Source organism: Meles meles, chromosome 7 (genome assembly GCF_922984935.1).
Source record: "Meles meles chromosome 7, mMelMel3.1 paternal haplotype, whole genome shotgun sequence".
Taxonomy (NCBI): domain Eukaryota; kingdom Metazoa; phylum Chordata; class Mammalia; order Carnivora; family Mustelidae; genus Meles; species Meles meles.
Window position 1 is genome coordinate 42,429,238 of NC_060072.1, and position 22,383 is coordinate 42,451,620.

General features: G+C 42.3%; 1 long non-coding RNA gene across 2 annotated transcripts in view; it reads left to right on the forward strand.

Annotated features, from left to right (window-relative positions):
- The window catches only part of LOC123946911, a 78,617-nt gene extending 56,697 nt beyond the window's left edge, over window positions 1-21,920 (forward strand). The window contains exon 3 of one of the 2 annotated variants that reach the window (XR_006819678.1): window positions 21,450-21,920. This is a non-coding gene — a long non-coding RNA (uncharacterized LOC123946911). The remainder of the gene's footprint in view (window positions 1-21,449) is intronic. The other variant, XR_006819679.1, reaches the window with a different exon arrangement.
- Window positions 21,921-22,383: the final 463 nt, after the last annotated feature.

The window sequence follows — 22,383 nt, forward strand, 5'->3', positions numbered from 1 at the left end:
CCGGAATTCTGAGAGGGTAGCTGTCTTATGGTGCTGGGCTGCTTCAACAAAATCCAACAGCATGGGTAGCTTGAACAATAGACGTTTGTTTCGCATAGCCCGAGCCTGGAAATTCCTAGCTCCAGACCTCTGCAGATTCGGTTCCTGGTGAGAGCTGGTTCCTAGGCTTGCACACAGCTGCCTTCCCACATGTCCTCGCACGGCAGAGAAAGAGCAAGCTCTGGTCTCTCTTCCTCTTCCTAGAAGAAAGCTGATCTTGTCATAGGGGTTTGCCTTCATGATTTCGTCAGACCTAATTGCCATCCAAAGGCCCTACTTCCGGGGCACCTGGGTGGCTCAGTAGTTAAGTGTTTGCCTTCCGCTCAGGTGGTGATCTCAGGGTCCTGCAATCGGGTCCCACATTGGGCTCCCTGCTCAGCAGGAGGCCTGCTTCTCCCTCTCACACTCCCCCAGCTTGTATTCCCTCTCTTGCTTGGTCTCCCTCTGTCGAATAAATAAATAAAATCTTTAAAAAAACAAACAAACCCCCCCCACAAAGGCCCTACTTCCAAATATCATTTTGGGGGTTAGGGTTTTAACATATGAATTTGAGGGAGGGGGACACAAACATTCAGTCCATAACAGTAGCAATGGAAAGGGCTGCCTGATGAATGAAGGCAATCCAAGGGAATATGACATAAAGAGAGCCAGTGGAGTAAGTACCCAGATCTGCCTCTCCACCAGTCCTCTCCATAAGAAGCGGCATGGATAAGGTTCATATCAGTGAGCCTCTCTTGGCACAGAGCAAAGTAGATAAGGCTCTGGAGCAGCAAATAGAAAATACCCAGCCAGCCTCTCAGATCACTTTTTCCCCTGGTGATAATGTATATAAGGCTCTGAGCCTAGTGGCCATGGTACCCTGGAAGCTCAATAAAAGCTATATGCTGGGTATGAATTTTATAGTTCCAACCCTTGTTACTCAGGTTTACACATTCTCGGCTTTAAAAAAAAAACTGCTTAAGGGGCTCCTGAGTGGCTCAGTTGATTAAGCATCTGACCGGTTCATATCTTGATACCAGGGATCTGGGACTGAGCCCCAGCCATAGGGATCCCTGCTTTTCGGGGAGTCTGCTTCTTCCTCTCCCTCAGCACCAATACCCCCCCCCTACTACCTACCCCCACTCATGGGCTCTCTCTCTCTCTCTCTCAAATAAATAAAATCTTAAAAAACTGCTTAAAAATGGAGTTTGGATTTCAAGCCCCCAATTTCTGTTGAGTAGATTGAAGAAAATGTAATCTTGCCAAGTCACTATAACTTAGTCATTTTTGAAAAATTCATTTTCTTTAGATAAATTCCCACATTCAAGGGTTTTCTCTTCCACCTTCTCCCTTTCTCCCCTTGTCTCCAGGCCTGATCCAAATTTCTGGAAGGGTCTTATGGATTATCTAGGCATTGGTAGTATATGACTTACTACCATCCTCTATAATATTATCACCTATTCTTTCCAGCTCTATGACTTATGACATGTACTCTGTGCTCTGAGTCTTCCAGGTTTTATCCCTAATATTCACAATGAAGCTTTGGAATTAAAAATAAACAAAACCAAAAATCTTTCGGCCTCCCTCGCCCTCTTAGCTAGATATCCTGGTACAGTGAATGATAGGTGCAACCACACACTGCTGTTTTCAAACTTGGTGTTAAAATGTTGTATTCAGAGTCCAATTTTATAGAATTCTGTCTGGAGTAATTGAATTAAATAGCAGAAGTTATATTTAACCAGAGACAAGCAGCCAGCTATGATCCTATTTATTATAAAGTTGATTTTTTTGGTGCTCTGTATTTACTAGGGAGTGAGTAAGACTGACCATCCAACAGCCACACATCAGTGATATTTGACCTACTTTGTCAGGAGAGACTTTAATTTTCATAGATGTGTAAGTTTGAGGTTTGGCTCTCCATTGAGTTTCTGTTTCCAGACAATAGCCTCCCTTTATTCCCCCTTTGGCTTCACTGGTATGTAAATGGAAATAAGTTTGCTGAAATCTTTGGGATTCAGTTTGGTATATGCTGCGAGGGGAAAGAATAAAACCAGCGATAATACTTTGATTTTTTTTTAATGTATTCTCGAAGGATATTTGCACAGCTTCAAATGCTCTGAATATTGGAATTTTGACATTTTGAAATAAGATTAATATGGTCTGTGGTTTGTGCCAATATTCAAACTGGGAAAGACTGGTGCTGGTTCTAGATGTGAAGGTCATCGCCTAAATCCAACAAATGACAAAGGAATGTGGAACTACAGCAATCGTGAGGATTTAGCTCATCTGCCTGCCCTTTGTGGTCAGTTTTGAACGGGCTCTGAGAGACTAAGGTTCAGGTTACCTTGTCCGTATTAACGTGTGGGCCTCCAATAGAAAAATAAGAATGATGAACATTCTGTCCTCAAAATACACATCAAGAGATTCAATAGCAATCACTGCAACATCCTTACTTGTTGAGGGCTTGTTAAATTATATAAAATAGCAAGTATTTACATATATCTTCATTGCTAGGACACAGTGTATTCTCAACATCTTACTATTGTTCCCTCTTGAGAGGCGTTCCTTGGTGCTCATGGAGTAACAAGAGAAGAATCGGTATAAATGGTAGGGAGATTACAAGCGCAAACACCTCTTCAATGCTTTCTCTGTGCCAGGCTCTCTAATAACACTTTATGTATACTAACTTACTAAATTCTCCCACCTCTATGGTGTAGTTACTATTCTTTTTATTCCCATTTTACTGATGAAAAAACTGATACAGATCATTTATTTGTCTAATATTTACTGAGTGTCTGCTATGTACCTGATACTGGCCCAAGAACTAGGAATACCTGAAGGCATCCCTGCGTTCATGGAATTTACTATTTAGTGGTAAGAGACAAAAATAAAATATAAAAATTTAAATTATATGGTAAGTTAGAATGTGATAAATGCTCCTGGTAAAAGTAAAGCCTTAAAGAAGGAAAGGTTTCTATGTACGTGTTTCTGTGCATGTGCATGCACATGTGAGAAGAGGCTCAACATTACTCACTGTCAGGGAAATGAAAATTGAACCCTCAATGAGATATCACCTTACACCTGTTGGAAAGGCTAAACTCCAAATAATATGTAATAGCAAGTATTGGCGAGGGTGCGGAGAAAAAGAAACTTGCGCTCTATTATTGAGAACATATATTGGTGCAGCCACTGTGGAAAACAGTATGAGGTTCATCAAATAGAAGAGAAATAACATATGATCCATAATTCCACTACTGAGTATTTACCCCCAAGAAAACGAAAACACTAATCTGAGAAGATATATGCACCTGTATGTTTATTGCAGCATTATTTACAGTAGCCAAGATATGGAATCAATGCAAGTGTCCATTAATAGATGAATGGGTAAAGAAGATGTGGTGTGTGTACACACACACACACACACACACACACACACACACACACAGGAATATTATTTGGCCATAAAAAGGATGAGCTCTTGCCATTTGCAACAACATGGATAAGCCAAGAGGGTACTGTGCTAAGTAAAATAAGTCAGAGAAAGACATGTATCGTTGGGATTTTACTTATATGTGGAATCTGCAAAAACGAAAAAACAAAAAGCAGAAACAGACTCATAAATACAGAGGATGAACTTCCCACAGGGGAAGGGGTTGGGGGAGATAAACAAAGTGGGTGAAGGGGAGTGGCAAGTATAGGCTCCCGGTTCTGGAATGAATAAGTCACCATGATAAAAGGTACGCAGAGGGACTATAGCGATGGTATTATGATAGTGTAGCATGGTGAGAGACGGTGGCCACACTTGTAGTGAGCATAGCATAACAAGTAGATTTGTCTCATCACGGGCACCTGGGTGGCTCAGTGGGTTAAAGCCACTGCCTTCGGCTCAGGTCATGATCTCAGGGTCCTGGGATCGAGTCCCACATCGGGCTCTCTGCTCAGCGGCGAGCCTGCTTCCCTCTCTCTCTCTCTCTCTGCCTGCCTCTCTATCTACTTGTGGTCTCTCTCTGTCAAATAAATAAATAAAATCTTAAAAAAAAAAAAGATTTGTCATCACATCACTGCCTTGTACTCCTGAAACTAATGTAACTTTGTGTGTCAACTAAACTTCAATAAAAGAAAAAGCAGAAAAATTAAAAATAAACAATAATGAATAAGGAAAGCCTCACTGAAAATGTGACTTGGAGCAAAGATTAAGGGAGATGAAGAGACCCATATAGTAAACCTTTCAAAGAATAAAGCACCAAATACAAAAGCCCCGAGGAGGTGCCTGGACTGTTAGAGGCAAAGCAGGGAGGCCCTAGTGGGTGGATTGAAGCAAGTATGTCAGAGAAGAATAGAAGAAGCTGGAGAAGTAGGAGGAATGGACAGATCATGTGGGCATTGCTGTCGTTAGCTTTTATGGGTGACTGACTTCTGACTTCTGTTGTAAAAATGTCATCTGGATGGGGCACCTGGGTGGCTCAGTCAGTTTCAGCTCAGGTCATGATCCCAGGTCCTGGGATTGAGTCCCACATCAGGCTCCCTGCTCAGCCAGGAGCCTCCTTCTCCCTCTGCCTGCTGCTCCCCCTGCTTGTGCTCTCTCTCATGCTCTCTCTGTGTCAAATAAATAAAAATCTTTTTTTTTAAAAAAATGTATCATCTGGCTGTTAAATTGAGAATAGACTATGTGGGGGCAGACAGGAGATAGGTGCTGGTAGGCCAGGGTAGAACCACAGAGATGGGTTGGGAGGCTATTTGGATACTCTGGGAGATCTAGAGACCATTACCAGCAACCTGGGAGAGTACTGGAGAGGAATGAACCCATGTATTTGCAAAGGAGGTTTTGAGAATCATCAGATGCTAAGTATATTCTGCAGGTGGAGTCCACGGGATTTGCTCATAGACTGGATATGACCTAGAAAGAGAAGAGAAGAAAAAGTTGACTCTAAACTTGGTGCTCTAATCAACTGGAAAGATGAGGTTGGCACAGACTGAAATTGAGGAAGACCTAGAGAGGAGCAGGCTTGGTAAGATCAGGAGGTCAATCTGGATATGATAGGTTTGACATGACTATAAGGCATTTGTGGAAGTCAGGGTAATGACCCCCCAAAAGGGGCCATCCAGTTCCTAATCCCTGGAACCTGTGAATAAGTTTGGTTACATGGCAAGGGGGAATTAAAGTAGTAGAATTAAGGTTGCTAATTAGCCAACCTTTCAATAGGGAGGATAGCCTGCACTATCCAGGTGTATGTAATATAATTTTAAGTCTTTAAATGTGGGAGAGGGAGACTAAGAAGTCAGTGTCAGAGTGATGCAAGTGAGAAAGACTTGACAGGGGCACCTGGGTGGCTCAGTGGGTTAAGCCGCTGCCTTCGGCTCAGGTCATGATCTCAGGGTCCTGGGATCAAGCCCCACATCGGGCTCTCTGCTCAGCGGGAAGCCTGTTTCCTCCTCTCTCTCTCTCTCTGCCTGCTTGTGATCTCTATCTGTCAAATAAATAAATAAAATCTTAAAAAAAAAAAAAAAAAAAAAGAAAGACTTGACAGCTATTGCTGGCTTTGAGCATGGAAGGGGCCGCAAGCAAAGAAATGCCAGCAGTCTCTAAAAACTGGAAAGTCTAAGAAAATGAATTCTCCCCTAGAGCCTTTAGAAGGAATGCAGCCCTGCTGACAACTTGACTTTACCCAGTGAGACCCATTTTGGATTTCTGACCTCCACAACAGTAAGATAATAAATTCATGGCCTTTTTAAATTATTATTAAGATATTATTTATTTGAGAGGGGCAGAGGAAGAGGGAGAAGCAGAGTCCCTGCTGAACAGGGAGCCTGATGTGGGACTCGATCCCAGGACTCCAAGATCTGAGCCAAAGGCAGACACCCAACTGACTGAGCCACCTAGATGCCCCATTAAATTCAGGTTGTTTTAAACTACTCAGTTTGTTGCAGCAGAAATAGAAAAATCTAACATCCAAGTGGAGATACCTTGTAGGCAGCTGGCTATTTATGTCTGGACGTGGGGTAGAGGATGGGAATATAAATTTGGAGTTATCAGAATATTGATGGTACTTAAAACCAGGAGACTGGATGAGATCACCAGGGAACTGAGTAAAATCAAGGAAGAGAAGAGAAAAATCCAAGGACTCAGCTTGGAGGAACTCTGCAATTGAGAGATTAGGAAGATAAGAAGGAGCCAGCCAAGAAGACCTGGAAGGGGAAGCTAGTGAGGGAGGAGGACAGGCACGTGGGTGTGCTGCCCAGAAGCCAGGTGCAGGAAGTGTTTTGAGAAGACGGGGTGATGACACATGTCAAATGCAGACAGGTCCTGTGAGGAATGGGAATGGATCGTTGAACTGAGCAACATAAAGGTTATCAGTGACCTTGACAAGAGCCACTTGAGCAGAATGGTGTGGGCTAAAACCTTTTGGAGTAGGTTTTAAGCAAAAATGGGAAGAATGGAATTGAAGGCAGTGAGTATAGACACATTTTCAAGAGTTTTGCTATAAGAATGAACAGAGATAAGGTGTTAGCTAGAGATGAAAGTGGACTTTCTGGGTGTGAGAGAAGTAATAGCATACTTGTATGTTGATGTGAGTGAGCCAGCAGAGAGCACCGGAGAGGCCAGGAAATTGCCTCAAGGTCAAAGGCCTATATGGGGCAGAGATGACCTGTCCCAGCTGAGGTCGTCTTAGATAAGCCCTCCCATTGAACTACAGCCCTTTAGCCAGCCAGCAGCTGAGCACCAAGATCAGAAGAATAGCTCCAACTGAGCCCATATCAAATTGCTAACCCAGAGAATTGTGAGGTAATAAGTGGTCGCTGTGTTAGGCTGATAAGTTTATGGGTCGTTGCTATACAGAATAAGGTAACTGGTATTGGGTCAAATTAGTTACATGTGTTTGGGGTATAAGGGACCATATAACGTCAAGATCATAACTGATTAATACGGTGTTAGTAAGCAAGAGGTGTTAGTGGTTTTATTGTAATGAGGTTATGAGAAAACTTTTGCCCTTATAGGCCTGTCCAAGTATAATAACGTATATTTTATGTTGAACTTTTCAGTTTCCTTTTTCTCTGGGGAAGGAAGGGGGAATGTAATCATCTTCAGTGACTTATTTATGATGTGAAAATTGATGTTCTTTCTCTTGATAAGTGGTTAAAAGAAAAAGAACAAGTAATACTGTCACTGCTTTCTGAATGCCTGTCTAGACAACACTCAGGAACTTCTTTCTCTTGTGCTAATATTCTGTCGTTTAATTTTTTTTACAGTTTGTCTTCATTTCCTATGTAAAATCATGAGGGAATCACTTGCAACTCAAATTTTTTAAATTTGGAAACATCATTTTTTCATATTAATTAGCTTGATTGTGACAATTATTTCACAATGTATATTATGTCAAAACATCAATTTACGTACCTTAAATATTTACAGTTTTATTTGTCACTTATACCTCAATAAAGATGGGGAAAAGGGAAAATAAATTTTGGTTCTTCAAAGTAAATTCATCAAAGGAAGGAAGGAAGGAAGGAAAGATCATTTTTCCAAAGCTTTAATTGCCCTTAATTCTGACCCACAAGTAATTGTGCGAACTCATTTTGAGGATATTATAATGGCCTATACCCTTGCAGATCAGGTAAAATGTATACATGGTTTCCTAGAGGTGTGAGGCAATAATTTGCTAGCTTATATCTAAGAAATGTGTTTACCCAAAGGCACAGTAATGTGTTAATTATTGACACATAAAACCATGTAAACATTTTACCTGATCTGCAAAGTTATAATATACTCAAAGTGAGTTTGCACAATTATTTGTGGGTCAGAACTAAGGACAATTAAAGCTTTGGAAAATGATCAATTCTTCCTTCCTTCCTTTCTTCCTTTAATAATATCTATGGATATTAACTATCCACGGAAGTTTTTGAGTCATTTTATGCTAGATCATTATACAATGACCTATCAGGAAGCATTTGAGAGACAAGCTTTGTTAACAGCTCTATATGACAGATGATGGAGAAATCATAGAAACCATGCTATGGGGGCATTCTTGACTAGAATTATAAGAGCTATTCTGAATTTGACATCCACTGTGGAGTCCAAGCTGTGTTAGTGGATAATTCTTCCCTACTTTGGTCTCTACGTATTAAGCACATTAAGCATCTCCTTATCTATATAATAGGGAGTCAATCTGTACTTCTATATAAATAATAATTTTATTGAACACATATGCTAGGAACTCTTCTGAGACCTTCATATACATTACCTCCTAGGTCAAACACTGAATGGCCAAAGCAGTTGAATTCCATGTTTTAACTTACTTTTACTTATTTACTTATTTATTGAGAGAGAGAGAGTGTGCACAGGGGGAAGGGGGCCAGGAGAGAGGGAGAGAGAGAATCTTAAGCAGGTTCCACACCCAGCACAGAGCCAGATGTGGGACTCCCTCTCATGACCCTGAGGTCATGACCTGAGCTGAAATCAAGATTCGGACACTTAACCAGCTGAGCCCCAGGCACCCCACTTAATGTTTTTAAATTCTTAGACCTAAAAACATTCTTCAAAGATCTTCAAAGAACATTTTATCATGAACTGAAGAGCAAATGAATTAAAAAAGTATTGAAAGAGAACCAAGCCCTGTGAATGTGATTCCTTTAAAGCAATCAGTGGATTCATAGGAAGATTCATAGGAAGTAGGTAAGCATGATGGAAAGCCATGAAAGAAGGGAAATTTTGGTAACAGTTACATGTAATCTTAAAATACTAGAGCTGGAAATCATAGTGGGACCCCTACATCCAATAAGGTCATTTTTCTGCCTTTTTAAAATTCTGGCTTGAGTGAAGCTGATTTTAAAACCAGGTAGCTAAGAAAATGCTGGTACTAAATTGTGTCTTTTCTTATGAAATATATGTTGCCAAACAAAGTGCAAAATGTCTAGGAATGGTGAAAGAGATATTGCTCATATGCCCTAGGAGAGGGGAGGACTTTGGGATGAAAAAATGTCTAAGTGATCTATTGCTGTATAAGAAATTACCCTAAAACTTAGCAACTTTTTTTTTTAAGATTTTATTTTAGCTATTTAACACAGAGAGAGAGAGATCACAAGTAGGCAGAGAGCCAGGCAGAGAGAGAGGGGGAAGCAGGCTCCCTGCTGAGCAGAGAGCCGGATGCAGGGCTCCATCCCAGGACCCTGAGATCATGACCTGGGCTGAAGGCAGAAGCTTCACCCACTGAGCCACCCAGACCCCCAAACTTACCAACTTTAAACAACAACAGTGTACCAGGAACAGCTCAGCCGAGGGGTTCTGGTTCATGAGGTTGCAGGTAATCTGTCAGCAGGGATGGCTGTCTTCTGAAAGCTTGAATGAAGCTTTGAGGAGAATCCACGTGCAGATGTGTTCTCGTGGCTGTTGGCAGAAGGTTTCAGTTCCTCACCTTTTATTTTATTTTTATTTTTTAAAGATTATTTATTTGACAGAAATCATAAGTAGGCAGAGAGGCAGGCAGAGAGAGGGGAGGAAGCAGGCTCTTCGCTGAGCAGAGAGCCCGATGCAGGGCTCGATCCCAGGACCCTGGGATCATGACCTGGGCCGAAGGCAGAGGCTTTAATCCACTGAGCCACCCAGGCACCCCTCACCTTTTATTTTTATAGCCTAATCTAGGAAGTGACATGTCACTAGTTCTGCTGTATGCTAATGGTCAAACAGACCAACTCTAGCATGATGTGGGAGGGAACTATGCAAGGGTAAAGATCTCAGGAGGGGGGACTGTTGGAGACTGTCTTGGAGATGGCTTTGTTTATGGTTTATTCACTTATAAAAAGCCATTTAGCCCTGCTAGTTAACGAACCGGCATCTGTGAATATACTTATATCCTTTTTTTAAAAAGATTTTTATTTATTTATTTGAGAGAGAGGCAGAGAGAGAGCATGAGCACATGGAGGGGCAGAGGCAGAGGGAGAAGCAGACTCCCCACTGAGCAGGGAGCCCAAAGCAGGACTTGATCCCAGAACCCTGAGACCAGAACCTGAGCTGAAGGCAGACGCCCAACTGACTGAGCCACTCAGGCGTCCCAGTAAATTAATTTTAAAAAAGAGTTGGCATTAGGCCCAAGATCTGCATGGCACCATGAAAAATGGGTTCTTCCCAAGGACAGGGGATGCTGCAATTTCTTCTTCCAGCATTATGTTTGTTGTGGCTTCTTCATTCAAATGTTTGGTTCCAGGAACCAAACCATAAACTTGTAAAGGAAGCTCACTGTGTAGGAGATAAATGGCTTCTCAGCAGTAGCCCCCCAAATCAAACAGATTTTGGATGGAAAAGTTCTCTTTGGTTGATTTCTGGAAACCCCATCCTGTCTAATAATGAAACTCCCATGGATTAGCTCTCTGACTGACTGACCTGTAAACACTGGCTCCCAACACCTATCATTCAGGCCTGGGTGGTACATGCAATGTGTATTCCATTTGTTCATGGAATACTGCCTCTCCCAGTAACCAGCCAACTAGAGGGGGAGATGGAGCCAGAGATAAACATTCTGGTTTAATATTTTCTGCATAATACCTAGCAGAGCATCACAAATAGGAAGGCACATAATAAGTGTTCTTTGATAAAGCTCAAAACTGCTGCTAGTGCGGTTTCCAGGCCCGGGATAGGCTGGACTTGTTTCTTCTTTTCCTTGATAATACTGAATGTAGGCATTTATTTAAAAAAAAAAAAATTCCTTAGCATGAGAAAGTATCCTAGAAGCAAAAGGAAGATATGATTGACACAAAAGATCTGAGAATACCATGGTGAAAGGGAATAGATTTGGAATTAGATATTTATTTATCCATCCATTCTTTCAACAAATACTTCTCAAAAACTGTACACATACTAGTGTATGTGAATTGACAAAAATCCTGTCTTGGAACTTGCATTCTAGTAACTAAAATGTGTGGTGTCAGAGAATGATAAGTGCTATGGGGAAAAATAAAGTGGGGAAGAGGTGAGGGACAGCCATGAGTGAGGGTATAGGTCTAATACAAAGGGGAGGGAAATCCTTGCTGATAGGTGACATTTGAACAAATAATGTGGAGGAGGTGAGGAAGGGAGGCATGTGGATATGGGGGAAGAGCACTGATGCAGAGGCAACAATTAGGACAAAGGTCCTTAAAAGGGTCTGGCAAGAAGGCCAGTGTGGCTACAGAGGAGACTGAAGTTTAAACCTTGGCCTGCTTCAGAAGTCACCTAGCCTCCTTGAGCCTCATGTCCCCTTCCCCCCTGCCCCCAAAAAAGTAGAGATGAGAATGCCTAGACAGTTTGCAGGACTGTTGGGAAGACCAGATGAAGTAGTATATGCAGAGAACCCAGCACAGTGCCCGGTATCCAGACAAGAGGTTTACTTAAAATATGAGGAATGTTTCCCAGCACTAATACCGCTTCTGTTTCTTCTTCCTGGAAAAATGAAGGGAATAGAAGTACCTGGCTGGTTTGTCATGAGGAGTGAAGGGTGGTAAGATGTGCCGCCCCAAATCTTTGGCGTAAGAATTATTTTGAGAAAGAGAAGACAAAGAAGAAGCTCTGAAAACAGATTAGAAGTTACCCTTTTGTAAGGGAACTTTACATTTATAAAGAAGTCTCCATTTTTTTTTTTCTTTGACAGACAGAGATCACAAGAAGGCAGAGAGGCAGGCAGAGAGAGAGAGAAGGAAGCAGGCTCCCCGCTGAGCAGAGGGCCCGATGCGGGGCTCAATCCCAGGACCCTGGGATCATGACCTGAGCCAAAGGCAGAGGCCTTAACCCTCTGAGCCACCCAGGCGCCCAAGAAGTCTCCATTTTTAAGGGGTTCTCCCTCTCTGCCCCAGGGGGAGGAGAATGACTACATCAGAAGAAACTCAACCATCAATGGAGAAGGTACAGGATTTAAGTCTGCATAGCAAAACTTATTCTTGTTTACCATACTTTTCCTGCTCATCTCCCCATAACTGACTTCCCCCATACCCTTCTCTCTTTTGTCTTTAGCTGAAAATAATATTTAAGCCCAAACTCTAAACTACCTCTGAAAGCTACTGTCTCCCATTCATATATGAAGTATACATGTTAATAAATTTCTGTCTGTATTTCTTTTGTTAATTTGTTTTTTGTTACAGAGTTCCTAGCAGAGAATTTAGAAGAGTAGAGGGTAAATTATTTTTCCTCCCCTACAGGAGTAAATGCAATAATACATAAAATATTTAGCTTAGAGGTAGACACGTGGTAGACCCATACCCAATGGCAGTTCTCATTATTATTGCATGCTTCAATAAGGCATTTTTTAGGATGGGCATAGATGAAATTGGAAGAGCAACTTCATGCCACTAACCAACAGGACTAGGCAGAAAACAGGAGCTAGATTCAGGGCCCAAGAGAACCAGGAAATATAAGAGCCATTGATCTGATAATCAGGGTAAAATGATGATGAATTCCTTCAAAGTTTTACTGAAGCCCAAGACAGGCTTTGTGGGTAATGTGATTTATTTGAAGGGGCTAGAGTGGGAGAGACAGCAAAGCAGGGGCAAAAACTAGGTGAACTTGAGGCTTCAATATAAGGCAGAAAATATACCTAATAGGCATCATAAAGTCAAGTGAGTAGAATCGGCATAAACAGACTTGGCCACAAATGGACATGACTTGAGATATCCACATGTATGGAAACCCATATCTGCTAGGTAGGAGTACAGTGGGGAACTTTTGGATGAGAATAAAAGTAGAGAAAAAGCAAAAATGATATAGTTGTGGGAGGATACTAAAGACAGTTCCATCAGAAGGAGGAACTAGAAATTGTATTCCTGAATGAGACAATGAATGCTGGCCAAGCTGTCTAGACAATTTCTAGATCCCAGGTTCTATTAAGAACAATGCACCAAATAACTTCTTGAAAGTCTGAGTATTTTGGTGTTAACTTAAGGGATTATGAAGGTGACTAGATCTAGTTTCAGATGTGGTAGGTAAATTTGGATAAATTAACCTCTCTTAGCCCCAATTCTTTTACTAGTAAAATAAGGATGGTAAATAAAGTTCTCTTGAGGACAATATATGAAAAGGCTTTTGAAGATGGTTAAACATTTCCTTAGGATTTTATCTTTCACTTAATATAGAAATGAAAAAAAGAGTTGTTATTTTGGTTTTAATTTTGACCAACAAGGAAGAAACTGAGCTGAGCTGGGAACTTAGAAGAAAGAAGAGAAAAAAACAATGATCTACGTTAGGGCTGTGGATAGAGAGAGCAGCACTCAAGGCATTAAGCCTTAGATCAGAATGTTCCATTCCTCCAAAATTTTCCCAAAGCACAACTTGAGAAGAATTTTTTTTTTCCTTTTTCAACCAGACCACCCAGACTGCCACACACTTCACACTTCTTTGAAATGTTCCCTTTCCCTTTGTCTTTCTGTTTGACATTTTTGTGAAAACATTAAACATTTTCTCCCCCTAAGTGGTGGAAAAAGTGCTGAAGTTAGAGTCAGGAGCACTCAAGGTCTGTCTTTCATTTCACACCCAAGTACATAACTGTTGCCTCTTTCCTCCTCCTTTACTTCCTCTTTCCGTTCTCTCTCTCCCTTTCTTGTTCCAAACTCAAATTCCAACAAACTCAAATTCCAAATATATGGATTGAAAGTGTGAGGATGGCGAGAACTCAAGTTTAGTGGGTAGGGCCCGGGTCAGGGCAGGGTGCAAGAGCTAGTGGCAGCCATTGCAATCTCTCTGTCACTTACCACTCCCCTCTTGGAGCAAATGCTGCATGTATTCCTGCCTCCCCCCCGCCCCCCAGCCACAACAGTATCTTGATTGTGTTCAGGGCTGCAGTGTGCCCAGCCCTAGGTAATGAATCCATACAACAAATCCTTACAAACCTGCTGGGCTTCCCCAGCCTCCCTTCCTGCTAGAAGTGGGGTAGTAGATTTCACTCTGGACTTTCTTTCCTGGACATAAAGTCCCTGAAGTTAAGCATGGCTATAGAACTTGCTTTGGCTAATGATATAGGAATGGAAATTTTACCTGTCACTTCTGGATGGAGGCATGGAAAAGGCAATGCACAATACACCACACTCTCTTTCCCTGCCTACCTTGGCGCTACCCTACTGTTCCACTTATCGATTGCTGCATAACAAATCACCCCCAAAACTTAGAGGCTTAAAGTAACTACTATCTCATGCTTCTATGAATTGACTGGAATCAGCTAAGAGGTTCTAATACTGGTCTTTTCTGGAGGTTTCTCATGTTGGTAAAATCAGGTCATGGCCAGGGCTCCAGTATCCAATGGCTCACTCACATGTCTGGCATCTTGGAAAGGAGGGCTGGAAGGCTGAGCTTGGCTGGGTCTCCCTCTTTCTCCATATCATCCCAGGGCTTGTCAGTCTCTATTTGAGCTTTTCATGTGGTTTCTCTATGTGATCTTTCTAGACCTAGTGAAGAATAGATGAATATGCCACCCCAAAATATGCCACTTCAGCATAAGAATTATTTTGAGCTAAAGGCAACTGAGAAGAGTAGATGCAAGACAAACTCTCTTCTTTCCCCCTATTTGTCCAAAAACAGGACATAAATTTATAAAGGTGTCCCTCCTCCCCTCTCTACCAGGAAGGACAGAAGTTAATCACCAGAGACAAGTCTAGACCCTTATCAGGCCACTGACCACACCAGAGCAAATCTTGCTCTAGCTAGTCCTTATCTAACATTTTTCCCATAGGATAGCCTGCTGTCCTAGAAACAAAGACTCTTTCCTTTGTCTTGTCATTTCTCTAAAAATTTATTGTTCCTCTGCTAAGATACTATATAAGCCAAAGTTCTAATCACCTCTTTGAGTGACTCATTGCTGAATGATTTTGTGTGTGTGTGTTGCATATGTTAATAAACTTCTGTTTGCTTTTCTTGTGTTAATTTCACTTTTGTCAGATAAGGTGGTTCCAACTGAGGTAAGATTCCTAGGAGGATTTTCCTTATCTATGATAGCTGTGTGGTGACACAGTTTTGAAAAGCATAAACTGCCAGGCTTTTAAAGACTTACGTTTGGAATCAGCAGAGCAGAGCTATCACCACATTCTCTTGGTTCAAGCAATGACAAGGCCAAACCAAATGCAAAATGGTGGGAAATAAATATCACTTCTCTGTATAGGAAGTAACCAACAATTGGCAGCCACTTTTAATCTACCATATTAGGATTGACCATTGGAAAACGTGATCCGTGGGGCACCTGGGTGGCTCAGTTGGCCAAGTATCTGCCTTCTGTGGGATCACAGAAGAGTCCTGGGATCAAGTCCTGTGACAGGCTCCTGGCTCAGTGGGGAGCCTGGTTCCCCCTCTCCCCTGTGCTCATGCTCGCTCTCTCTCAAATAAATAAAATCTTAAAAAAAAAAAAGAAAAAAATTTGATCTCCTTCACATAGAGCTGGAAGTGCTGAGATTTGGGAATGGAATTAGGGAAGGTATCTGTCCTAGTTGTAACCTATCAGCTCTCACCCCAAATTCCTGCTCCTAGATTCTTCTCAGTTGCTTGCTTCTGGTTATTTTATCACCACGCCTCATTTCTTTCTGGTTTATTTCTTACCGGAATAGGACCATAGCTGCACTTCCATTCTCCAAGGTAGTGATATGACAAGGGCGACAATGGAAGCAGATGGAGAGGAAATCAGACATCAGATACCCCTAGTACTACTGCCTGCAGCCTCCACCCCCACAGGGAGTGTCTTACTGGTAGCCATCCCTCTCGCTCAGGCCTGCTTTCCTGCCAAGTTTTTGAGGAGTGCCCTAACTCTCTAGTTTTTCCTTCTCGGGTTTCCTCTCTTACGCAAGTTCTACTTTTTATATCTATCCAGATAAGATAGAAAAACCTCCTTCGCCCAGTGAGAAACACTTCGACTTTATCATGCTGAGCCTTATCTCAACCTCCCCACTCCACACGACTGACCCTGGGCTTTGTCTCCCACACCTAAAATGCTCCATCAGTGTGTGAAGTGGAAGTAACAAGGATATATCTTATGCTTTTTTTATTAATGACTTACACTGTTAAAAAATTGATTATTTATTTATTTATTTATTTGACAAGCAGGCGGGGAAGCAGAGGGGGAAACAGGCTCCCCGCCGAGCAGAGAGCCTGACGTGGGGCTCCATCACAGGACCCCGGGATCATGTCCCAAGCCGAAGGCAGAGGCTTTAACCCACTGAACCACCCAGATGCCCCTAATGACTTACACTTTTATCTTTTATAATTTTTATGCATGGCCAATTCTCTGTTCTGCCAGAGCTGACTGCTGGCTTTGGGGAGGATTAAGATTGTAGCAGTAGGAATGCAAAGAAAATCCATACCGCCCAAAAATCCATACCCCACTTTTGACTTCCAGAGCAGTTGGGAGACTAAATAGCTGTCTTAAAAGACAGTCTTTTTCAAGAGATGAGATGATTTTCAAAATTTCCTGAGCCATCATTAACATATCAAGAACAAAATCTGGTGAGCTAAAATGGAAGTAATATTCCAGAGAGAGAGAACTCAGAAAGACTAGTCCCTGCTACAAGAGTATAGGGGGATTGGGAAGTGAATGTGTGGACAGCCCACCTTCTGCCCTGAGGGATTATGGGAAGGAGAAGGGAGACACAGGTCACAGAACAGGTAGTGAGGCTGGGAGAACCTTGTGTCGTTCCTATCTTCTCTAAGGAAGGAGGGAGGTCATCAGATCAATAAGAGGAGGGCACACAGCATAGGGACCTTTGTTTTTCCTTGTTTATGGCATTATCACAATTATAATAAAGGAATACATTTGTATAACATTATGTTTCTTTTGCACTTGTCCATAAACTCTGCAGAAGCTGTCTTATTATTGCTTAGCAGTGTCACACATGGAGTCGATATAAGAAAAGAGAGGGAGATGTGCAAAGAGACATCTGAGGTAGAGCTCCTGACTCCTTGGGGTCTGTATGGCATTTGAGGAATCTAGAAGTTCTCAAATCCTCTGAGGGACTGCTGAAAACAGGAGATTCAGGTTGAGAAACTGGCTACAAGATATCACTATGCAGGGGTGAGGCCAAGAAGCCTTGTTGCTGGAAACTTGAGGTGGGATGGGAAATATTTGGGATTAGTGGCTGGACTTCCAGTGGGTGCACAGCAACCAACAAGTAGAGGGGGAGAGGAGCTAGGGCTGAGTACCCAGGGTGACCGTAACCAAACTCAGAGAATAGACCGAGACGAGTTCCTCAGTTGCAGACGTTAGCAGCTCCCACCTTCAGGATACTCTGAAGGAGACCAGACCTAGCCCCCCTTAGTGGGCACCAGCCTGTACATACCTGAGGACAGGACCAGGTGGCCTGCAGTAGAGACACCAGAAGGACAGGCACCAGGCCAGCCCCAGCCCTGTCTCCCTGGTGTCAGCGAGATGCAACCTTCTTCTATACCCAGGTGCCACGTTGAGGAAGGGAAGGGAAAGGAGAAATCCAGCTCCCACAGGAAGTTTAACTTTCAATCAATAGAATGTTTCATCAACACAGAGTATTTTAAAGGAAGTGGGGCATTCATTAGAAAAGTTCATGTGTTCTTCCCACCACCCCACTCCACCTGGCCCAAACTGGCTGCTACCCAGTGGGATGGGACTCCTGAGGACTAGGTCTGTTACGGAAAATGGAAAGGATGTGGTCTTTGTACATTTCAGTTTTAGTTTGTGTTCCATTTGCAACTTCATTCTTTGTACATTCCTTAATAATGAGCAGGTTTCCTACCGAAATGAATTCTGCAGTGCCCCAGGATCCAGAAACAGCTGCATTAATTTTACAGCAAAAGTATTACTTGCCATTTCAGCAGAAACCGTTATCCCTTCTAAGATCCCCCTGTCTCTCGTGCTTTGTGTAGAAAGATCCAGAACTGAGAAAACAGGAAACTGAGATTACTAAGCAAATTTCTAGCACCTACCCTCTAAAGAACTTGACTCCTGGTCACTCCAGTCACCTTTCCATGAGTTTGCTGCTTGTCTGAAGGAAGCTGTCAGAAGCTGTCACCAATCACGCTGAGCAGAGCAGCCCAGGTGTGTCGGGAGCCGCATCCCAGCTGCCCCAATTCTGTAATCTTTTCTAGGTTCCCATCTGTCTCAGCCTGAGGTAACTGTCCTGCTGAATCACATCAAAAGAATTTAAATTCCTCTTCTTAGTTCAACAGAAATAAAGTTGGAATTATTCAAGAGATATTTTCAGCAAGCAATTAAGAAATAATAAAACATCAAAGTATAGGATATAAAAAACATCAAAGATAGGATCAGAAAACAAGGATTTGGGGGGTACAGATTTATTATAGTAAATAAAAAACAAAACAAAACAAAACAAAAAACAAACCTGCCTCTGCAGGGAGAGCCTCAGATGCATAACTTTTTGGGCATTAAATCACAGCTTGTTTTCCTCTTCTTCTACCTGCCAGTGGGCTCTTGTCCCAGATTCAGAAAGACCTCCTGCAATTCCTTTCTTTCTTTGAGCATTGTTTTTCAGTTTGGCAAAGTCTGGAAATAATTTTGCTTGTCATGACTGAAGGAGGGCGGTGCTCGTGGCATGGAGAGGGTGGAGGCCCACGTTGGGTTAAACAGCCTACAGCACAGGACTGCCCTCCCCAGCAAAGAACCATCGTGCCCAGAATGGCAACCGTGTTGTGGTTGAGAAACCCTGCTCAAAGCAGAGGCAGGCAGAACCACCCCACTTCGAGAAGCCTTTCCAATGAGACAAGTAACTGCTGTGGTCAAAGGACAGTTCTCTCAGGGGAAGAGAAACAATCACAATTCTGTGTTAATTCATTAATCCATCTGTTTGCATATGAAATATTTTTGGTATCTACCCAAAATGGCACTGTTAAGCTCTAACAAGATGGGCAGCTTCTGCTCTTGTAGAGCTATGGACAAGTCCAATGGAAAGTCATTAAAAACATAAAATTATACAGATGTAATTGTGATCATGCCACAAACAAACTATATGGGCTGATATAAGAACATATTGTGAAGGGAAAACTGCCCGTCTAGAATCAGTAGATCTTACAATTTTCTAAATGGTAAAATCAATGAAAATAATTCTTAATGTTTTATTTCCTTGAACCTTCATCATGGCTATTTTCAATGACATCGTCTTTTTGGTCTTCTTAGTTTTCTAAAGGAGTACTGTGACTCTCCTTGTTTTCAAAATGGCCATTCCACTCTCTTTTCTCATAAAATGGCCTATTGAAGTCTGTGTGCTGCTGAGCACCAGTCCTATCTTTCCTGAGGATACCAAAGTGATTCCAGAAGAGGATGGGGTTGGAGGGAAATCCTGAGTTGCTTCAAGAGTTAAGACCAGAGGGACAGCCTCCAGTTCCTAGCTCGTGGTCAATTTCCTTCCCCTCTATAGATATTCAGTAAGCAACAAGACCCATATTTCAGAATTTGAGTCTATGATCTTTTCCCAGGAGTGCTGATTGGGGAAAGAAATATTTAAACTGAGACCTGAGGAAGAAGTGGAGGCAAGCCTTCCAAGAATTTGAAAGTCTGTTTGGTATGTGTTGGCATGTCAAAATAATCCTTAGACACAGAAAAAAGTATTCATTATGGTCCCCTGCTTCCTTGTTCTTAAGAGCAAAATCCATTTCTTCAGAGAGAAGATTGATCTTGGACTTGTAGCCCTACTTACAGGGAAGGGAATGGTGCCAAAATTTGTTTTACTGTGCCAGCCAGCTATTCTACAAATTTGTGAGGACAATGCACGCAAATTTGACAAATGCATGCAAAAACAAAGCAGTGGGCATTCTCTGTTGCAAATGCACAAGGCTATGCAGCAATGTTTCTGTAGATCTGACTGAGTGCCCTGTCAGGGCAGGCCTTTCTTTCCCTTTTGAAGTCAAGAATTCTGTGGAGAATCTGATGAAGGCTATTGATTTCTCCCCTGGAAAAGCCATCAATGTGCATATACGAAAATGTCTGCATACAGTTCGTGGGGTTTCCAGTTCTGAAGCTCATGGATGGCAAATTAACACAGCTGCTTTCAGGCTGTAACAATGAATAAGGAAGAAGAACATGTTGGTGGTGGGAGGTATTGTGTCCTGTCTTACGCGTAGTGAGTCTGAGATGCATGTGGCACGATATTCAGGTGGAAAGCAGTTTAAAATGCTTCCTGGTTTTGTATGATTTTATAGGCATGTTGACATTAAGAGGAAGTGGGTGGGTGTGTATCAGTACAATGGGCCCCATCCCTAGGGTCCAGGTTCTTCTGTGTCCATATTTAGAAATATTTTTTTTTCTTAGAAACGTGTTCATTGTAGAAAATTTTCCTGGGTTTCTGCCTATTTAAAATATGACCCCCCTCCTTTACATTTTTTAGTTCCTTTCCATAATCACTCCCTACTGCCAAGACTGATTAAAGAGAAGGCAGCCATGTGGATATGTGGGGAGCCTGTCTATGAAGAGGGGCTGAAATGTTATATTGTTGAAAGAAATATTTGACAAACTGAGCCATCCTTCTGCTCCCACTCCCTCGCTTTGCTCAAGATTCTTGCCAGACTGCCCTTGGAGGAAACTGACCCTATGAGCCACACTGCTTTTCACTTGGTTGGGTATAAAGTTTGGGGGTTCTAGTAGGCTGAAAATGCCTCCCTCAAAGATATCCAGATCCTAGTCCCTGGAAGCTATGAACGTTCCTTCTATGGCCAAAAAAAGGATCTTTGCAGATGTGATTAAATGAAAGGTTTTGAGATGGGGAATTATCCTGAATTATCTGGGAGGGCCACAAAGGCCATCACCTGTCTTCCCATGAGGGGAAGGCAGAAGGAGTTTTGACACAGACAGAAGAGGGGCAGGCAGAGAGAAAAGGGGGAGGCCACGTGACCACAGAAGCAGAGGATGCAGCGAGGGGACCATAAGTTGAGGAAGAATGCAGTAACCAGAGCTCAAAGAGGCAAAGAACAGCTTCTCCCCTAGAGCCTCCAGAGGGACCACAGCCCTGGTGACACCTGTGATATTTGTTTCAGAATTCTGGCCTCCAGAATTGGGAGAAAATAAATTTCTGTTGTTTTAAATCAGCAAGTTTGTGATAATTCGGTACAGCAGCCATAGGAAACTGACTAGGGACGAATCTGGACAAAGGAAGGACAAACGAATTGTCTAGATCAGAGCCTATTTGTCTCAGATTTTTGAGAAGGTTTCTGGCTTCCTTTTCCTTCTCAACCCCAAATATTTCTTTCTGAATCCAAGTAAACCTTCCTCTCTTACCTTGACACTTGTATTTTAAAGCTCCACTGTTCTCTACAAACTGATTTTGATTTTCTAGTATAAAATCCCATTTTGATTGTTTTGCCTCCTTCCCCCCCCAGCTTATATTCACTGCCTCCAAATATTCATTTGTTGTTTTGATGCTCCCTTCCCAACTCCCCTCCTATTGGCCTTGATCTTAAAATAAAAGTTACTTACAATAAACAGCCTCTTCTCTCTTTTCTTGTTATTTCCTCCACTCAGCAGTACAGAGCTGTCGGGCTGCTTGCCCCCAAGTGTTTGAAGCCACCCACACACACTCTGAAGCACAGTCCCCAGCCGCTGACGACTCAACACTGTCAAATGACAGTCACAACGCCTTCATCATTAGTTTGTGAAATGCACCATGCAAATGGGGCTGCAGGATGTAAGAAGAGGAAAATGTATTTCACGACAGCAATATTTTAACTCTGAGAAACAGGAGATAAATTGGGCCAGGTGATTATTTTAAAAGAACCAGCGACTGAGAGTGAGAACTTAAAGCAAATCTCTATCAGAGAATTTGAAAAACCCAAACAAACCATGTCAAGCCTTCTTGCATGAAGACCTCCTAGTGCTTCAGGGAGAAATGGTATAAAGAAGACTCTAGGAAGATGCCAAGAGATGGGGCATCAAGATCACAGGTGAACATCCTCACCAGGGCTGAGCAAACTGTGACCTACAGGCCAAACCTGGCCCACCACCTGTTCTTGTGAATAAAGTTTTATTAGAACACTGTCATCTCCATTTATTTACGTATTGTCTGTGGCTGCTTTTGTTCTGCGAGAGCGGGGTAGGGTAGTTATGGCACAGAATGTGTGGCACACAGAGCCTAAAATATTTAGTATTTCACCCTTTATGTTAAAAAAATGCCAAGCTCTGTTATGATGAAACTATAACTACAGGACTGGGTATAGAAAGTAAATGCTAGCAATGAGAAATACCAACGTGTATTAGTTTCTTAGGGTTGCCATAACAAATTATTATAATCTGGGTGGCTTAAACAATAGAACTTTATTCTCTCAGAATTCAGGAGGCCACGCATTCAAAGCCAAGGTGTCTAGAAGACTGATTCTGAAGTCTGAAGGAAACTTCAGAAGCTCTGAAGTTCTGAAGGAGAATTGATTCCGTGGGGGTGGCCAGTATCCTTGCCGTTCTT